Source organism: Oncorhynchus keta, chromosome 26 (genome assembly GCF_023373465.1).
Source record: "Oncorhynchus keta strain PuntledgeMale-10-30-2019 chromosome 26, Oket_V2, whole genome shotgun sequence".
Classification (NCBI taxonomy): domain Eukaryota; kingdom Metazoa; phylum Chordata; class Actinopteri; order Salmoniformes; family Salmonidae; genus Oncorhynchus; species Oncorhynchus keta.
This window is the reverse complement of record NC_068446.1, coordinates 45,322,124-45,332,123: the sequence shown is the minus strand read 5'-3', so window position 1 is coordinate 45,332,123 and position 10,000 is coordinate 45,322,124.

The following is a 10,000-nucleotide window of genomic DNA, read 5'->3' as shown; positions in this document are numbered from 1 at the left end:
AAGGGAAAGAGAGGAGGGAAGAAGAGAAAGAGAGGAGGGAAGAGAAAGAGAGAAGGGAAGATGAGAGGAGAGAAGATAAGAGAGGAGAGCCCCGAGGCGAGGGGAGAGGAGATGGGGATTAGTGATGGAAGGGAATTGGATCTGTCTTGCCTGTTCAGCCACCATCCAAGTTTCCAAACAAGGATCACTAGGGAAGCTTTTAAAATAAAGCAAATGGAGTCCAAAGCCAAGTGTAACTACACACACACACACACACACACACACACACACACACACACACACACACACACACACACACACACACACACACACACTGAAAATAAAATCAAATGTTATGTGTCACATGCTTCCTAAACAACAGAGGTAGATTAATAGTGAAACCCACAACAATGCAGAGAGAAAAAGAGTCATTTTATACAGATAATAAGGAATAAATGTAAACTAAATACACAGGATACCGAGTCGATGTGGAAGGGGTACGAGGTAATTGAGGTCAGTGTCGCATTGCAGTTTCGCAGGGGGAGGGGTGGGGGGGGGCAGAGTGTAAAATGTGCAATGTGCTCATCAATGCTCATCTCATATTTTACACATTTTGCCATGAGGCCGAGAGAAAATGTTGTTTTAGAGTTCAGGGATTCTTAACACTCTCTATTTTCCACAAATATTTCTCTTAATATTAACAAGATGTTAAATATACAGTACCAGTCAAGTTTTGGACTCAACTATTTTGTTGAATAATAGTGAAATAACACTATAATAGATATGGTTAAAGTGACTATACATACAGTGGGGCAAACTAGTATTTAGTCAGCTGAAGTTCTCCCACTTCAAAAGATGCCAGAAATCTTGCTTGTTTGTAGGTGACCAAATACTTATTTTCCACCATAATTTGCAAATAAATTCATTAAAAAATCCTATAATGTGATTTTCTGGATTTTTTTTCCTCATTTTGTCTGTCATAGTTGAAGTGTACCTATGATGAAAATTACAGGCCTCTCTCATCTTTTTCTGTGGGAGAACTTGCACAATTGGTGGCTGACTAAATACTTGTTTGCCCCACTGTAGGTCCACAGACGACGCAATCCCAATCACACTGCACACTTCCCTAACCCATCTGGACAAGAGGAATACCTATGTGAGAATGCTGTTCATCGACTACAGCTCAGCATTTAACACCATAGTACCCTCCAAACTCATCATTAAGCTCCAGACCCTGGGTCTCGACCCCGCCCTGTGCAACTGGGTACTGGACTTCCTGACGGGCCGCCCCCAGGTGGTGAGGGTAGGTAACAACATCTCCACCCCGCTGATCCTCAACACTGGGGCCCCACAAGGGTGCGTTCTGAGCCCTCTCCTGTAATCCCTGTTCACCTACGACTGCGTGGCCACGCACGCCTCCAACTCAATCAAACAAGTTTGCAGATGACACAACAATAGTGGGTTTGATGACCAACAACGGCGAGACGGCCTACAGGGAGGAGGTGAGGGCCCTCGGAGTGTGGTGTCAGGAAAATAACCTCACACTCAACATCAAAAAAACTAAGGAGATGATCGTGGACTTCAGGGAACAGCAGAGGGAACACCCCCTATCCACATCGACGGAACAGTAGTGTAGAAGGTGGAAAGTTTTAAGTTCCTCGGCGTACACATCACGGACAAACTGAAATGGTCCACCCACTCAGACAGTGTGGTGATGAAGGCACAACAGCCCTGATCCCTGATCTCAATGGTGGCTCACTGCTTAAATAAAGGTTAAAGGTTAAACAAAATAACACAATAGAAATAAAAAGATACACACAAGATGTACAGCTTCCTGCCAGACCCACCATGGGAGGGGTGAGATGTACAGCTTCCTGCCAGACCCACCATGGGAGGGGTGAGATGTACAGCTTCCTGCCAGACCCACCATGGGAGGGGTGAGATGTACAGCTTCCTGCCAGACCCACCATGGGAGGGGTGAGATGTACAGCTTCCTGCCAGACCCACCATGGGAGGGGTGAGATGTACAGCTTCCTGCCAGACCCACCATGGGAGGGTGAGATGTACAGCTTCCTGCCAGACCCACCATGGGAGGGGTGAGATGTACAGCTTCCTGCCAGACCCACCATGGGAGGGGTGAGATGTACAGCTTCCTGCCAGATCCACCATGGCAGGGTGAGATGTACAGCTTCCCACCAGGTCCACCATGGGAGGGTGAGATGTACGCCGTGGGAGGGTGCCTGCCTCCCCCACCATGGGAGGGGTGAGATGTACGTCCTGTCTCTTATAAATACATCCTGAGACCCACCATTGTGACAGTTCACCCACAGGGAGGGGTGAGATGTACAGCTGAAGCAGAGGAGTTTGAGACCCACCATGGGAGGGGTGGTGAACTTCCTGCCAGACCCACCATGGGAGGGGTGAGATGTACAGTCAGACCCACCAGGGCTGTCAGTTACATAACTCTCCCACCTACCTCCTGCCAGACCTCCTGGGAGGGGTGAGATACCTCCTGCTCCTAGGGGTGAGATGTACCTCCTGCCAGACCCCCATGGGAGGGTCCTACCTCCTGCTCCTACCTCCTGCCAGACCTCCTGCTCCTGCCACCTCCTTCCTGCCAGACCCATCATGGGAGGGGTGAGATGTACTACTTCCTGCCAGACCCACCATGGGAGGGGTGAGATGTACTGCCTGCCAGACCCACCATGGGAGGGGTGAGATCCTGTACCCATCATGGGAGGGTGAGATGTACAGCTTCCTGCCAGACCCATCATGGGAGGGTGAGATGTACCTCCTTCCTCCTATGGGAGGGGTCCTAACTCCTGCCAGACCCTACCTCCTGCCAGACCTGGGAGGGGTGAGATGTACACTCCTAGACCTCCATGGGAGGGGTGAGATGTACAGCTCCTACCTCCTGGGAGGGTGAGATGTACAGCTCCTGCTCCTACCTCCTGCTGAGATGTACCTACCTCCTGTCCTAGACCTCCATGGGAGGGGTGAGATGTACAGCTTCCTACCACCTGCTCCTGCCACCTCCTGCTCCTGGGAGGGGTGAGATGTACCTCCTGCTCCTACCTTCCTGCTCCTGGACCTCCTGCTCCTGCTCCTACCTCCTGCTCCTACCTCCTGCTCCTAGGGCTGAGTTACCTCCTGCCACCTACCCTACCACCTGCTCCTACCTCCTGCTCCTTCCTCCTGCTCCTACCTGCCCTGCTCCTACCTCCTGCTCCTACTCCTACCTCCTGCTCCTACCTCCTGCTCCTACCTCCTACCTCCTGCTCCTACCTCCTGCTCCTACTCCTACCTCCTACTCCTACCTCCTGCTCCTACCTCCTACTCCTACCTCCTCCTCCTACCTCCTGCTCCTACTCCTACCTCCTCCTACCTCCTGCTCCTACCTCCTGCTCCTACCTCCTGCTCCTACCCCCTGCTCCTACCTCCTACCTCCTACTCCTACCTCCTGCTCCTACTCCTACCTCCTGCTCCTACCTCCTGCTCCTACCTCCTACTGCTCCTGCTCCTACCTCCTGCCTCCTACCTCCTACTCCTACCTCCTGCCTCCTACCTCCTGCTCCTCCTGCCTCCTGCTCCTACCTCCTGCTCCTGCTCCTACCTCCTACCTCCTGCTCCTACCCCTGCTCCTACCTCCTACCTCCTGCTCCTACCTCCTGCTCCTACCCCCTGCTCCTACCTCCTGCTCCTACCTCCTGCTCCTACCTCCTGCTCCTACCTCCTGCTCCTACCCCTCCCTACCTCCTGCCTCCTCCTACCTCCTTCCTCCTCCTCCTACCTCCTGCTACCTACCTCCTGCTCCTACCTCCTGCTCCTCCTACCTCCTGCTCCTACCTCCTGCTCCTACCTCCTGCTCCTACCTCCTGCTCCTACCTCCTGCTCCTTCCTCCTGCCTCCTGCTCCTACCCCCTGCTCCTACCTCCTGCTCCTACCTCCTGCTCCTACCTCCTGCTCCTACTCCTACCTCCTGCTCCTACCTCCTGCTCCTACTCCTACCTCCTGCTCCTACCTCCTGCTCCTAGTCCTACCTTCTGCTCCTACCTTCTGCTCCTACCTCCTGCTCCTACCTCCTGCTCCTACCTCCTGCTCCTACCTCCTGCTCCTACCACCTGCTCCTACCTCCTGCTCCAACTCCTACCTCCTGCTCCTACCTCCTGCTCCTACCTCCTGCTCCTACCCCTGCTCCTACCTCCTGCTCCTACCCCTGCACCTACCTCCTGCTCCTACCTCCTGCTCCTACCTCCTGCACCTACCTCCTGCTCCTACCTCCTGCTCCTACCTCCTGCTCCTACCCCCTGCTCCTACCTCCTGCTCCTACCTCCTGCTCCTACCTCCTCCTCCTCCTGCTCCTACCTCCTGCTCCTACCCCCTGCTCCTACCTCCTGCACCTACCTCCTGCTCCTACTCCTACCTCCTGCTCCTACCCCCTGCTCCTACCTCCTGCTCCTACCTCCTGCTCCTGCCTCCTCCTGCTCCTACCTCCTGCTCCTACCTCCTGCTCCTACCTCCTGCTCCTACTCCTACCTCCTGCTCCTACCTGGAGGCCTGGCAGAGAGGACCGGACACTGCTGGAGGCCTGGCAGACAGGACCGGACACGGCTGGAGGCCAGGCAGAGAGGACCGGACACTGCTGGAGGCCAGGCAGAGAGGACCGGACACTGCTGGAGGCCTGGCAGACAGGACCGGACACGGCTGGAGGCCAGGCAGAGAGGACCGGACACTGCTGGAGGCCAGGCAGAGAGGACCGGACACTGCTGGAGGCCAGGCAGACAGGACCGGACACTGCTGGAGGCCTGGCAGACAGGACCGGACACTGCTGGAGGCCAGGCAGAGAGGACCGGACACTGCTGGAGGCCTGGCAGAGAGGTCTTCATTACTCTGCTGTGGCACAGTGGCAAGCAGGCCGGCACACAGGACTGTATAATGCTGGAGGCCTGGCACACAGGACTGTATAATGCTGGAGGCCTGGCACCCAGGACGTATAATGCTGGAGGCCTGGCACACAGGACTGTATAATGCTGGAGGCCTGGCACACAGGACTGTATAATGCTGGAGGCCTGGCAGAGAGTAAGGCAGATGAAACAAAGCAGGTAAAAAAGGGTAAGGCCTGTAAGAGCGTCATGGCTAGATGGGATACAGCTTTTGTCAAATGTACATCAAAGGTTGAAAATGTTTGCATTTTAAACGACCCTTGACCTAACCATTTTCCTAATTCTCCTAACCTGCTACGTTAATTCTCCTAACCTGCTACGTTAGTTCTCCTAACCTGCTACGTTAATTCTCCTAACCTGATACGTTAATTCTCCTACCTGCTACGTTAATTCTCCTAACCTGCTACGTTAGTTCTCCTAACCTGCTACGTTAATTCTCCTAACCTGCTACGTTAATTATCCTAACCTGCTACGTTAATTCTCCTAACCTGCTACGTTAGTTCTCCTAACCTGCTACGTTAATTCTCCTAACCTGCTACGTTAATTCTCCTAACCTGCTACGTTAATTCTCCTAACCTGCTACGTTAGTTCTCCTAACCTGCTACGTTAATTCTCCTAACCTGCTACGTTAATTCTCCTAACCTGCTACGTTAGTTCTCCTAACCTGCTACGTTAGTTCTCCTAACCTGCTACGTTAATTCTCCTAACCTGCTACGTTAATTCTCCTAACCTGCTACGTTAGTTCTCCTAACCTGCTACGTTAATTCTCCTAACCTGCTACGTTAATTCTCCTAACCTGCTACGTTAGTTCTCCTAACCTGCTACGTTAATTCTCCTAACCTGCTACGTTAGTTCTCCTAACCTGCTACGTTAGTTCTCCTAACCTGCTACGTTAATTCTCCTAACCTGCTACGTTTATTCTCCTATCCCGCTGGGGTAATTAAGTGCTGATGACTCATCACTAGACACGTCAGCTACCACAACAAGTGACATCACTGCAACACTTAACAAAGAGCTGCAGTCAATTGTAGAATTTTAAAACATTGTATTTGGGACAAATCATTCGCTTAAACATCATATAAATCTGGTAATAAATCATGTGGGAATTGAGCAAGTTGAGGAGACTAAACTACTTGGAGTAAACCTGGATTGTAAACTGTCATGGTCAAAACATATTGATACAACAGTAGCTAAGACCGGGAGAAGTCTGTCCATAATAAAGTGCTGCTCAACCTTCTTAACAACACTATCAACAAGGCAGGTCCTACAGGCCCTAGTTTCTACATTCTTAACAGCACTATCAACAAGGCAGGTCCTACAGGCCCTAGTTTCTACCTTCTTAACAACACTATCAACAAGGCAGGTCCTACAGGCCCTAGTTTCTACCTTCTTAACAGCACTATCAACAAGGCAGGTCCTACAGGCCCTAGTTTCTACCTTCTTAACAACACTATCAACAAGGCAGGTCCTACAGGTCCTAGTTTCTACATTCTTAACAACACTATCAACAAGGCAGGTCCTACAGGCCCTAGTTTCTACCTTCTTAACAGCACTATCAACAAGGCAGGTCCTACAGGCCCTAGTTTCTACCTTCTTAACGGCACTATCAACAAGGCAGGTACTACAGGCCCTAGTTTCTACCTTCTTAACGGCACTATCAACAAGGCAGGTCCTACAGGCCCTAGTTTCTACCTTCTTAACAACACTATCAACAAGGCAGGTACTACAGGCCCTAGTTTCTACCTTCTTAACGGCACTATCAACAAGGCAGGTCCTACAGGCCCTGGTTTTGTCTGACCTGGACGACTGCCCAGTCATATGGTCAGGTGCCACAAAGAGGGACTTAGGAAAATTGCAATTGGCTCAGAACAGGGCAGCACGGCTGGCCCTTAAAAGTAGACAAAGAGCTAACATCAATAACATGCTTGTCAATCTCTCCTGGCTCAAAGTGGAGGAGAGATTGACTTCATCACTACTTGTTATTATGAGAGGCGTTGACGTGTTGAGAGCAGCGAACTGTCTGTTCAAAAACCGACGAGCACACGGCTCATTCACCCATGCAACCCCCAAGACAAGGCATACCCCCCCCAAAGACAAGGCATACCCCCACAAGATGAGGCATACCCCCCAAAAGACAAGGCATGGCCCCCCTCCACAAGGCAAGGCATACCCCCCCCACAAGACAAGGCATACCCCCCACAAGACAAGGCATGGCCCCTCCACAAGGCAAGGCATACCCCCAAAAGACAAGGCATACCCCCCACAAGACAAGGCATACTCCGCCCCACAAGACAAGGCATGCCCCCCACAAGACAAGGCATACCCCCCACAAGGCAAGGCATATCCCCCCACAAGACTAGGCATACCCCCCACAAGGCAAGGCATACCCCCCACAAGACAAGGCATACCCCCCCCCCACAAGGCAAGGCATACCCCCCCACAAGAAAAGGCATACCCCCCACAAGACAAGGCGGCATGCTGCCCCCACAAGATGAAACATACCCCCCCCCACAAGTCAAGGCATACCCCCCCAAGATGAAACATACCCCCCAAAAGACAAGGCATGGCCCCCTCCACAAGGCAAGGCATACCCCCCCACAAGACAAGGCATACCCCCCCACAAGGCATACCCCCCAAGGCATACCCCCCCCCACAAGCCAAGGCATACCCCCCACAAGATGAAACATACCCCCCCCCACAAGTCAAGGCATACCCCCGCAAGATGAAACATACCCCCAAAAAGACAAGGCATGACCCCCCCCCACAAGACAAGGCATACCCCCCCACCCCCCCCGCAAGATGAACCATACCCCCCCAAAAGACAAGGCATACCCCCACAAGATGAAACATACCCCCAAAAGACAAGGCATACCCCCCACAAGATGAAACATACCCCCAAAAGACAAGGCATACCCCCCACAAGACAAGGCATACCCCCTCCCCACAAGATGAAACATACCCCCCAAAAGACAAGGCATACCCCCCACAAGACAAGGCATACCCCCCACAAGACAAGGCATACCCCCCCCAAAAGACAAGGCATACCCCCCACAAGATGAAACATACCCCCCAAAAGACAAGGCATACCCCCCAAAGACAAGGCATACCCCCCACAAGACAAGGCATACCCCCTCCCCACAAGATGAAACATACCCCCCAAAAGACAAGGCATACCCCCCCACACAAGAAAATATATATGCATATTCAACATCAGGGAACTCAAATCTGATTTTAAAATCTTAAAAAAACGAACAGATAATGGACTGTGGAGACACACACACACACACACACACACACACACACACACACACACACACACACACACACACACACACACACACACACACACACACACACACACTGGCACTCTACAAACACACACACACACTGACACACACACACACTGACACTGGCACTCTACAAACACACACACACACACACACACACACACACACACACACTGGCACTCTACAAACACACACACACACTGACACACACACACACTGACACTGGCACTCTACAAACACACACACACACACACACACTACACACACACACACTGGCACTCTACAAACACACACACACACTGACACAGACACACACTAACACACACACACACTTTACACACACTGGCACGTGCAATCTACACACACACACACACACTGACACATGCACTCTACACACACACACACACACACACACACACACACACACTGACACGTGCACTCTACACACACACACACACTGACACATGCACTCTACACACACACACACACTGACACATGCACTCTACACACACACACACTGACACGTGCACTCTACACACACACACACACACACACACACACACACACTGACACATGCACTCTACACACACACACACACACACACTGACACGTGCACTCTACACACACACACACACACTACACATGCACTCTACACACACACACACACACACTGACACGTGCACTCTACACACACACACACTACACATGCACTCTACACACACACACACACAGACACGTGCACTCTACACACACACGCACACACACACTGACACATGCACTCTACACACACACACACACACACACACACATGCACTCTACACACACACACACACACACTGACACGTGCACTCTACACACACACACACACACACACTGACACATGCACTCTACACACACACACACTGACACATGCACTCTACACACACACACACACACACACTGACACGTGCACTCTACACACACACACACACACACACACACACACACACACACTGACACATGCACTCTACACACACACACACACACACACACTGACACATGCACTCTACACACACACACACACACACACTGACACATGCACTCTACACACACACACACACACACACACACACACACACACACACACACACACACACACACACACACACACACACACACACACACACACACACACACTCACCCAGTGATGTTGTGGTATTGTGTATGTTATATTGTAAATGTGTAATCATGTGTTGTTGATCATGTCCCCTGTCTGGACTCCAGGAAGACAAGCTGCTGCTAAAGGGGATCCTGAGTTAACGCTCCAGTTCTGACAAAAAGCTGTATCCCATCTAGTCCTAACCCTGTCAGATTCATGTTATTTACTCCAAGCTGTATCCCATCTAGTCCTAACCCTGTCAGATTCATGTTATTTACTCCAAGCTGTATCCCATCTAGTCCTAACCCTGTCAGATTCATGTTATTTACTCCAAGCTGTATCCCATCTAGTCCTAACCCTGTCAGATTCATGTTATTTACTCCAAGCTGTATCCCATCTAGTCCTAACCCTGTCAGATTCATGTTATTTACTCCAAGCTGTATCCCATCTAGTCCTAACCCTGTCAGATTCATGTTATTTACTCCAAGCTGTATCCCATCTAGTCCTAACCCTGTCAGAGCCCAGGCAGATTCATGTTATTTACTCCAAGCTGTATCCCATCTAGTCCTAACCCTGTCAGATTCATGTTATTTACTCCAAGCTGTATCCCATCTAGTCCTAACCCTGTCAGATTCATGTTATTTACTCCAAGT